This window comes from Sceloporus occidentalis, unplaced genomic scaffold, assembly GCF_023333645.1.
Source record: "Sceloporus occidentalis isolate IW3139 unplaced genomic scaffold, rSceOcc1.0.p SCAF_5, whole genome shotgun sequence".
Classification (NCBI taxonomy): domain Eukaryota; kingdom Metazoa; phylum Chordata; class Lepidosauria; order Squamata; family Phrynosomatidae; genus Sceloporus; species Sceloporus occidentalis.
In genome coordinates, this window is record NW_028316985.1 from 18980329 (window position 1) to 18991987 (window position 11659).

General features: G+C 46.3%; 1 protein-coding gene across 1 annotated transcript in view; it reads right to left on the minus strand.

Annotated features, from left to right (window-relative positions):
* Positions 1–10534, minus strand: part of LOC149311725 (protein Wnt-5b) — a 143516-nt gene extending 132982 nt beyond the window's left edge. Inside the window, exon 1 of the mRNA XM_089527765.1 lies at positions 10442–10534. The gene's annotated coding sequence lies outside the window, so the exon portion shown is untranslated. The remainder of the gene's footprint in view (positions 1–10441) is intronic.
* Positions 10535–11659: the final 1125 nt, after the last annotated feature.

Here is an 11659-nt window from a genome sequence, read left to right on the forward strand (position 1 = left end):
CATTTACTATTTTAACATTTTAAATAGTTTCAAATTATTTAAATCACTTTATTGTACACAACCCTGAGATCTTTAGATGAAAGGTGGGAGATAAATATTTAGATAAACGAATACAGTAAGTATATCATGGCCACTGGCAATGTTGGCTGGGGATTCTGAGGGCTGTGATCCAAAAAGGTATCAGTTCCAAGCTTTGAATATATGTGGATGGAATAGGAATCATATGTTCATGGTTCTTGTACCCAATCTGGCAGCCAGAGATAAATCCACACAGTTGGAATTCACACAGCCACTGAGAGAGAGGCCACTGGGGCTAGAATCAGCTCCCCTTTGCCCACCAAATGGCTGGCGAGTTGGTTATTATTTCAACTTGGAAAAGTGGGGGGGGGGGGGGGACAACAGGCACACAGCTCAAGTTGTGGTTGTTTATTAATTGGTTTTAAATTATGTCCTAAATCAGGCCTGTGCCCCTCAGAAAAAAGTTCAAAATAGATAGTAGCATTCCAACAGAATTGAATATAATTTGGGCATGATTGATCATTTGGGACAAAATAATTGGGGGAGGTAGAGAAGATCCAAAGGGTTCTTCGGGCTTCTGGAAGTTGCCCACCCCAGTTTGAGAAGGAAAAGGAAGAAAGGCAACCTCTTCCCATCATTGTTTCCCTTTGGGGAAAATGCCACCTAATTTCTTTAAAGGGCCTTTGCTTGATCTGCATAAACACCTCTACAAAGTCAGCATCAAAGTATCTATCCAATCCCATTATGAAATATCATTTCTGAGCAGAACATCAAGCCTAAACACCTGAAATTTTCCTGCCCTGCTCTGTTACATAAGACTACGAATCAATACAAGCATAGGAAATCAGTAGAAAAGGGCATTTGTGAACATATTCACACACACATGCACACACAATGTCTATTTTAACTTACAAAAAGCAGCCAATCTACAATTGAAAATAAATAAAGGAAGACAAATCCTAGTGCCAGAGAGACATAATATATACATATCATCACATTTTTAAATCTAAGTATCATTCCAAGAATTAGGCAACCTTCTTCAATCACATTATGGTGCAGGCAAAAGACAATAAATGTCAGTGGATGTTTATTAGCTTTGATGAAGAAAAATATAAAAGAACTGAGATCTCACTTGTGTACAGGATCAAAATCTACAGACAGAGGCCTAAATCCAATTGCTAGTCCCAACTAAAGTAGATATATTGAATCACTAGACCTGACCTAAGTGTTGACATATAAAATTTCCATTGATTTAATAGGTCTAACTCTAGTTGGGACATATCATTGGATCTAGACCAGTACCTAGAAGGTAAACACATTCATGATGCCAAGCATCTGCCCTTCTAGGAAGTTTCGTTTTGCCATACAACACTGAGAGGGAAAATGCATGAGTGTACCAAACACACACAGTGTCAGAAGACCAGACATCACTGCTGTATATTCCACTGCACAGAGGTAAAAGCCACTGTGTGAGTGATTTAACAGGTTATTTTATAACCTGGAAAATGGATAAGGAAACTAACACATCAATGTACAACTAGGTTCCTTAGTTTGTATGTTCTTTTTAGTATCCACAAAAGAAACCTCTAGATATTACTCTGATAGAGGGATTTGGGACATCCATGTAAACAGCAAATGGGGTGGGCATTTGGGAAGGATGTTGGTGAACATCGTAAGTCAATAATTTCCTCAGGCAAAGGAGGTTATGGAAGCTCTCTTTAGGGAATCACCATAAAACACATAAAGATCACCATGGCCACAGAAGACATAATCTGGGCCTATTGCCTGCTACAGACTACACTGGAACTAAAAGGCTCCACTTCCAGGCTTACTCTTTTTCTGTAATTCCTGGCCTTTAAATCTAGCCTTTACCTAACTACTAAAGAAGTGTTTAAAGTTCTCTCATCATCACACAGTGGCAATCATCTATATTATGGAGGGTGAAAAAAGTTGTAAGCCAGGAGAACTTGGAGATGTTTACACTGAATTAGGGAGGGGAGGGGGTACTTCATGAATAGGAGCCCTGGTGGCGCAGTGGGTAAATGCCTGTACTGCAGCCATTCACTCGAAACCACAAGGTTGCGAGTTCAAGACCAGCAAAAGGGCCCAAGCTCGACTCAGGCTTGCATCCTTCCGAGGTCGCTAAAATGAGTACCCAGACTGTTGGGGGCAAATTAGCTTACTTGCTAATTAGCTTACTTGCTGTTCACCGCTATGATCTTTGGAATAGCGGTATATAAATAAAACAAATTATAAAATTATTAATATAAGACAAATAATACTATGGCATCATTAAAAAAAGAAAAAAGACTTAGCTTGCAAATGTTGTAAAGCTATGTCTGGACTGTACTACTTGACTGAAGCCTGGGCTTATATGGATGACTGTTTCTTCATATAACCAACACAACTCCAAAAACAAGATTCAAGGCAATAGGTTCCAGCTCTGTCATCTCCTCATGTGATTGTTTTCTATGTGTTGGGAGCTATTTTTATATAAAGGTGCATTCTTTTAAGATTCCACTTGGAGCTTGAAGTGGTAGAATGACCCCAGCTAAGCCCAACGGGTTTGTTATGGTGTAAGCTCTGGTAAAGAAGAATCTATTCTACACCAATCAGAAACCTAAGCAGAATATAGCATAGGTCCAAAGAATCACACAGCTTAAAATTATTGCATTCTCTTCATTGGAAGCAGTGACCTGTTCATAGCTCTTGAACACTCAGGAAAACTGGTTGCACCTGCACCATAACCCAAATGTGTCCTTTAGTGGCATTCCCACATTAACCACAAAACTTACAGGTCAGTCAATGCACTGAAAAACACAACTGCATACATAAAAGAGCAGGGATTGGCACCTATGTATTTTTAATTAGTCTGAAAGGGAAATGTATATATACTTGCAGAGCCAGTGTGCATAGTGGTTTGAGCGTATGGACTATGGAGACCAGGGCCTGAATCCCCACTCAGCCATGGAAACCCACTGAGTGGCCTTTGGTAAGTCACATCATCTCAGCCTGAGAGAAAGGCAATGGCAAACCTCCTCTGAATAAATCTTAACAAGAAACCCCTGTGATAGGCTTGTCTGAGGGTCACCATAAGTCAGAGTTGACCTGGAGGCACATAACAGCAACCTCTCAAAATCAGTTGATTTACAATCAAATCCCAGTGCAGTCCATTTACTCTAATATGGCTGTGCTCTTGTAACCTATTTTAGATTTGGCCAACGTTACAGACAGCTACCTTTGGCATTTATCAGACAGGGTCTGATCCGGGGCGTCTGCGGATCGGGCGATTTGAATTCACATTATAACGAGAATGTATTTTCATACCTGGTTGCTGTTCCATTGCCCTTCTGAACTGAGGGGGAATCGAATCGAAGGAAGTCACGTGATGCGGATTCAGGCAAAGCGGAGTGAGTGCAAATTGTATTTCCACACTGGTGCATACCAGGGGGGATTCAACGATTCGAATTGGGACCCTTGCACATGCTCAGTGGGGCCGTGAAGGCATCCTAAACCTTTGCACCTCCAGGGCTAAGAAGGGAGCCTGGCTCCACTTTCATGTGAATGCTAGCCTCTCCAGAATGACAGCTCCCCCTTTTTTCTTCCTCCCTTCTAGTTTCCCATCCCTGGCAGCCAAATTCAAAGGGTCCTCCGTGTCAGAGCCACGATCCAATTCATCCACATCAACATCTATCCCAGTGGTCCCCAAAATGTGCCCTTTAAAGGATCCTGGACTTCAGCTCCCAGAAGCCTCAGCCATGTTGGCCAATAGCCTAGGATTCTGGGAGATGAAGTCCAAAAGCCCTTAAAGAGCCATATCTGTATATATCCACATCCATCCTCCTGTCATTCAGTTGCCTTCTCTTAGGTTGCATCCACACTGGGGAGATTATCCAGTTTAACTCCAGTGTAACTGTCCTGGCTCAGTGCTATGGAATTCTGGGAACTGTAGTGTCCAGAGACATTGTGCCTTCTCTGCCAGAGAGCTCTGGTGCCTCAGCAAACTAATAACCTAAATTATTATTATTATTATTATTATTATTTTAAAAATAAAGTTTTACTATTATGGGAGTTGGACTTTGTTGTGCGGTCCTTGGCTCGAGGCTATGGAATTCTGGGAGTTCCATCTCTCTCTCCATCCTCATGTTTCATTTCCTTCACATCTATTTCAAAAACATTTGTATACATCCTTAGGATAGATGTACATGTGGATGAAATGGATGGGGCTCTGACACGGAAGATCCCTTTGAATTTGGCTGCCAGGGATATGTGTGTGTGTGTGTGTCTCTGTGTGTGTATGTATATATGAGATAGATGAGGAGATTGACAGGAGGATAGATGTACATGTGAATGAAATGGATGGGGCTCTGACACGGAGGATCCCTTTGAATTTGGCTGCCAGGGATATATGTGTGTGTGTGTGAGAGAGAGAGAGAGAGAGAGAGAGAGAGAGAGAGAGAGGCAGGGAGGGAGAAAGCCTGCTGACCAAGAAGTTGCAGTGAGGAAGGAGAGGGAAGCACAGACAGAGCTCTAATGGAGCCCCAGTTGCCCTGAAAACGAAAAGGGCCACCGGAAGTACATGGGGCAAATTGCAGCAGGGCGTCATGGGAGATTTGCAACCTTGGGGGTCTTGCGATGGTGTTCATGAGCACAAGCAAATTGGGATTCCACACCAGACCAATTTGCAGTGAGATCGAACAGAGCCCCAATGCGAATCGCGTCAATCCACTTATTTAGCGCACTCGCCAAAACGCGCCAAAATGAGGAGCCAGTAAGGATTCAGTTCGGAAGTCCCGCGGAAGGGACTCACATTTAAAACTACCAGGTATGAAAATACATTCTCGTTATCACATGAATGCGAATCTGCCAACCCGCAAAAGCCGGATCTGAGCTGCAAAGACCCCGTCTGATACACGCCAAAGATTCCTCCAACATAAGGTATTAAAGCCAAACTATATTTAATGGAGGAGATCTGTGTTTGGATTTTCTTGACAACTCTTTTTAAAGCTTAAAAGCAGCTGCTGGTAGAGAGGAGCTGCTATGAGAAGGGGGGCAGTTGTACCTGGGAAGGGTGTGCTTTCTGTTTTCCCTCTTGTTTTTCTGATTAAACTCTCCCTCCTCTGCCAGACACAATAGCCTGGAGAAGGAGTTCAAATGGTACTGGGGGAAAGTTTACAAATCACCTAACCATGAGGCTGTTTTCTGTACTGATTTTCACACTGCCAAGGGCTCCTTTTACATCCCCTCCCCAGACACCAAGAAATCTGATCACTCTTCACGAGGGGCTGAAGAGGTCACACTTCAGCAACAGTGTCACACGCCTGACCTCTTGGGATACCAGCACTCTGGCTTCTTGTAGTTGCAAATATATGCATGTCTCACATTAAGTGAGAATATTGGTCCATTGACTGGGTACCCCAACTGCCAGCAAGTCTCTGAAGCCTCACACAGCAGACTTTATTGGCTGCGTTACCCAACAACCTTTGAAAGGGGATGCCAGGGACTGAAAGAGGAACTTCTTGCACGCAAAGCATGCACTACTCCCCTGAGGTGCAGCTCAAGTTCCTAAACAAGAGGATTATGTTTGGAGAGATGATGCCAAATGTGGCCTCTGCCTGGTTCAATTTGTCCAATTTGACTGTCTTATTGGCAGTATCTCTGCAAAGCTGCAGGCTGTGGTGTTTTTCCAAGCCCTATCGTTTGGTTAGTAGAGACACAAGGGACTTCCCATTGCCATGCCTTTCTCACAGCATTCTTCCAAACATTAAATAACCCAGAGATTTCTCCAGACCTCACTGGCAGAGTTAGGAAAGACAGCCCCCAGGCCCAAGAAACTAATAAACTGCTGGTGGAAAGCATCAGTTCTAGGGCTGTTGTGCCACAATGCCAATTCGTAAAATTTAAAGGGATTGGAGGACTAGCAACAGAGTTTCAAAAGCTCTTCCCTTCCATGGTGCTTTGATGTGACCAGAAACATTCACGAAGAATCCAAAACAAGCAGTCACATTCCCTTGAGTTTGGAAACTGCCCCTGTCCTGGTCAGGCACTCAAAATCATCAGGACTGTAGAAGTCCTGGAAACTGCTAGAGTGTCAGACAAGTTAATTTTTCAGAATCCTCCAACCAGCATAGCTATTGGGAGCTGTATGCTGCTGGCCATGATGAGAGTTGCAATAAATAGTAACTTTTCCATGTTCTGGCAAATGCTTAGGGATTAGCCAGGATAGGGAAAAGCACACTTATCTATGAATCAGAATAGAAAGCCCCAAGGGTAGATGGGAGAAAAATCCCAGACCTGAGGGGGCAACTACTTCAGCCACCTGATCTGGGGTGTCAAGCAAATTGCTATTTAATTATTGTACTGTTTTATTGCCAGGGAGGAAGAGAGGAACTTAACAGGTTGACAGGCTTCTGGTACTATGCACCTTAAGGGGAAGGAACCATTTGCTGCTCTTCTTTAGCAAAGTATCTTGAGCCAGTCTTGTGCCACCTATCCTTTACCTGTAAGGGTGGCAAAGTACCTCCACGGAGGAAAGGATAACAGGAAAAAAGAGCCAGCATGCTATAGCAGTTTTAGTGTCGGACTAGGATTCTGGAAGTTGTTGTTGTGTGCCTTTAAGTCATTTCTGATTTATGGCGACCCTAAGGCAAACTTGTCATGCGGTTTTCTTGGCAAGATTATTCAGAGGAAGGTTTGCCATGGCCTTGCCCTAAGGGTGAGAGCATGTAACTTGCCGAAGGTCACCCAGTGGCTTCCATGACTGAGCTGGGAATCAAACCTGATCTCCAGAGTGATAGTCCAACACCTAAAGTACTATGACACACAAGGCCAAAGTTCAAATCACCACAGAACCCCATGGGTGACCTTGGGTAACCCACATTCTCTCAGCCTCAAAGGAAAGCAATGGACAACCCCCTCTGAACAAATCTTGTGTGGGGCACAGGGGAGGTCATAGGTTTGCCTTATGGTCTCCATAAGAATCCTCCTTCACACATCCCTCCTCAGTTTTCTTTTAAGTCATTTCTTTCTAAAAGTCATGTTCAGGTTGCTCCAGAATGCTCATTTTGGAGGATGCTCAGGTTGCTCCAGAAGATAAAGAGGAAAAGGGACTGGAAGGACATCTTCCACCCATACAAATCCAATTTGATTTGCATCTTGAAAGCCCTACCTCTCTGCTTTTTTTTTCCTGTGTTGATCCTACAAAACACTAATAGAATCCAGATTTACACTGCAAATCGTAAAACTGTGCTCCTGAATGTTTGCTTCCACCCAATGGAGCCCCCCTCAGTTCAGGGTGGGCTTATTCTCCAGAAATTATTCCCAAGTTTATAGCCTTACAGGGGGAAGCTCTTCAGACTGCAAACTAGATGTCTCCTCCAACAGGGTGACCAGATGTCCTCCTTTTCCAGGATGTGCCCTACATTTCAATCTTCTGTCCAGGAGGAATTCCAAAAGGTCCTCCATTTTGAGCATGACTAAGAAGCATAAATTTACACAGTGGGCCCTTGGAGTCCACTGGGGTTTGGTTCCAGGACCCCCTGTGGATACCAAAATCCATAGATTACATACAATAGCACAGTAAAATGGTAGCCCCTTATATAAAAGAGCAAAATCAAGGTTTTTCTTTTTGGAATTTATATATTGTTGGAACACACTCATTCCGCCACTTTCGCTGGAGACAGGGGCACAGGACCCCTGTGAAACTGGAAAAACCACAAATAACAAAAACACTATGTTTTTACCTGAGAGAACACTTCTCCAGCAATCTCTAGGTCCTCCAGTGCAACTCTGTGGTCAACATCTGCCAGACATCGACCACAGAATTACACTGGAGGAGCTACAAATGCCTAGTGGGGGTGCTCTCTCTAGAAACCTCTAGGTCCTTCTATGCAACTTTTGGTTATAGTTGACCATAGAGTTGCGCTGGAGGATATTCCTAGAGAGAAAATATTGATAAAATCAGTGAATAATCAAATCTGCATAAATCAAAACCGCAAATGTGGAGGGATGAGTGGATTTTCACGCCGTGGGTAGTTCACTCTGTGGATAAAGAATCCGTGGATATGGAGAGCTGACTGTATTTCTATGTACCTTTTTTTGGTCACAGCCTCCATTTTTCTGGAAGATCCTCCATTTGCCTTGGCCTCCTTTGCAGTGAGGACACCCGGTCACCCTGGCCTCCAACCTGCAATCTCTTCTCACTAGGCAGCCACACAGATGTGGCAGCCACCCGAGCCAACATCCCCTCCATTCCCAGCCCCAGGACTGGGTTGCACTTTCTCACAGCCAGTATACAATCTGCAAGGCCTTCCTTCCGCATCCACACATCCACAGGTCTCATAACTAACTAAGGCCTGGCTGCTATCCAAAGAAGACACCATGATGAGGCTGGAGCCGAACAACGTTTTCCTCAGAAATAGGCCCACTAAAAAGCCAAAGGGGACAAAGGTGGCTAAGGGGAGTCTGTCAACTTCTGCCACAAACTCACCTGGCTGGGGCTGTGTTGAAGCGGTTCATCTCAGCTACAATGAAGGCCACAAGTGTTTTCCTTCCCTGTGGAGCAGGGAAAGTGGCAAGAACCAGGGTGACCAGGGCTGCATCCACAGGGCATAAATAATCCGGTTTGACTCCACTTTAAGGGCCATGGCTCCATGCTATCGAATTCTGGGAACTGCAGTTTGTTGTGGCACCAGAACAAAAAGAAAACCTAGCATGGAGTCATGGCCCTTAAAGTGGGGTCAAACCCAATGATTTTAGCCCTGTGGATGACAGCCCTCATACCCTAACCACACAGGAAGACAACAAGGCACCGCACAATGGAGGTCAGTCCAGAGAAATGGAGGACGTGAGCTAAGAAGAGCTCAAAGCACAGCAAACACAAAAAGCTCAAAACTATATACAGAACATATATATATATTCATGCTTCTTAGTCGTGCTCAAAATGAGAGGACTTTTGTCAGTTCCTCCTAGACTGAAGGTAGGAATGTAGGGTGTGTCCTGGAAAAAGAGGACGTCTCCACGAAACCACTGGGGGGGACCTTGGGCAAGTCACACACTCTCAGCCACAGAGGAGGGCAATGGCAAAGCTCCCTTGAACAAATCTTACCAAGAAAATCCCAGGATGGTTCACCGCCTTACGGTTGCCCTAAGTCGGACATGACATGAAGGGATACAACAACAACAACAACAACAACATGCACCATGGGCAAGTCACACTCTTTCAGCCTCAGAGGATGGCCAAGGCGAACCTCCTTTGAATCAGGGACGTAGCCAAGGGGGGGTTCTTGGGGTCCGGACCCCCCCTTCCATTAGAAAAATGAATGGTGTGTGCTGCTGCGCCGCCGCACCCAAGCCCCATTATAATGGTGGCACTTAGTCTGGACCCCCCCTTCCTAAAATCCTAGCTACGTCCCTGTTTGAATAAATCTTGCCAAGAAATGATAGTTCACCACGTTACAGTCGCCCTAAGTCAGATACAGCTTGAAGGGACACAGCAACAACAAGATGCATCTTGTGTAGTCACACTCTCTCAGCCGCGGAGGATGGCCAAGGCAAACCTCCCCTGAATAACTCTTTTTTTAAAAACACCAGGATAAGGTCACTTTCGGGTGGCCAAAAGTCAGAAATGAATAGAAGGACAAAACAACAAGAAAAAGATGCAACTTGGGCAAGTCACACTCTCTCAGCCTCAGAGGATGGCCAAACCTCCTCTGAATAAATCTTGCAAAGAAAACCCCAGGATAAGGTCGCCTTAGGGTCGCCCTAAGTCAGAAACGACTTGAGAAGGGACACAACAACAACATGGAGATGCACCTTGGGCAAATCACACTCTCTCAGCCTCAGAAGAGGACCAAACAAACGGGTCACCATGGGCAAGAAGGAGGAGGAGGAGGAGGAGGAGGAGAACCCATGAAGGGTGGAAAGAATGGAAGGGGCTTGTTCTCCTTCTCCTCAGGAAGCTTTTCCCCCAGAAATGGCGACGCCAGGGGCGCGCTGGCCTTCCTCCCCAGAAAGGACCAGACTCGTCCTCCTTTCCCCGGACCAGCCCTCCATTCCCCGCCTTCTGTCCGGGAGGAATCCCCCCCCCCAAAAAAAAACAAAACATCCTCCCTGTGGAGCAGGACCAAAAAAGAAGAATGCATCTCGGTTTGGTACCGCTTTAACTCTGTGCCTGGCTCAAGTCTATGGGATTCTGGGAGTTGGAGTTTGTTGTGGGGTCCAGAGCGGACTACAACAAACTCCAACTCCCAGAATTCCATACCCTTGAGCCAGGCAAAGAGTTAAAGCGGTGTCAAACCGGGTTATGTCTCCAGTGTGGATGCCTGGGTTTTATGTTCCTCAGGTCCCCGAGCTCTTTTCCCTCCAGAATCCCCAAACTCTTCATCCCCCCAAAAAATAACACCTTCCCAGAAGGGTCCCTTACCTGGCTCCCTGCTTCTCTTTCTTTCTTTCTTTCTTTCTTTCTTTCTTTGCAGGTGATCCTCCTTGGATGGAAGCTGAGCGCAGACCCCGAGGCTTAGTCCTTCCTTCCCCCGGAGTCCTGGGAGCCCTGACTCCCTCTTGGCCGGACAAAAGCAGCCTGGAAGAAGAAGCCCCTGCCTCTTTGCTCCGGAGCCGGTCCTCCAGGGGCTTCGGGTCGATCCCAAGGTAGATCCCGAATGGCTCGAGACAGCACTCGCTGTGTTTGCACCGGACCCTTTTGGAGGCTGCAGGAGGGAGGAGTGGCCGCGGAGGGAGGCAGGCAGGCAGGCAAGCGATCCCGTCCCATCCCGGGCCCCAGACCCGGACCCGCCTCCTCCACGCCTCCCCCTCCCTCCCCCCCATACACACACACACACACACACACACACACTTCTCCTGCCAGCCCCACACTCAAAGGCAAGCCTGGCTGCCCCCATCCCAGACCCCTTTGGACCTGGCTAGATAGACCCTTTCCATCCTCCCTCTTCCCCTGTGCAGCCCTTTTGGCCCAACCTGAACTCATTACACACACAAACCACAAACGCATACACACACACCTTTTCTGCCGGCCCCACACTCAAAGCCTGGCTGCCCCCATCTCAGACCCCTCGGACCTTGGGATTTCATCCTTCCAGCACAGTCTGATTCTCCAAACCTGGAATTGTTACACTTACACACACACACACACACACACACACACACTTTCTGCCCATCCCTACAGGCACCTCTCTGGAGCAAGCCTTGCTTTGGACCCAGGCTAGAACCCCTTTCCTTCTCACTCCTCCTTGTGCAGTTTGCTTGCCCCAACCTGAAATTGTTACACTTACACACACACACACACACACCCCAACTGACAGCCTGTGGAGGCTCCCTGCCCCCTTTCCACCCTCAGCCCCCTTCCTTCCATCCATCTTGGATCCCCCTCCCCAGCCCCACTTCTGCCCAGCCCCGCAAGACCTCCATCCAGTCAAAGCCCATATTGAACACTGCTATTCGATCTATTACTGGCGAACATTTGTGGACTATAGAGTGCATTTTTCAGCACATGGATATAGTCTTGGATGGACACACATGGCCTAGTGGTTTGAGTGTTGGACTAGGACTCCAGAGACCAGGGTTTGAATTCCAGCTGGACTGTAAAACCCATTGGGGGAACCTGGTGCAAGTCACACTCTCTCAG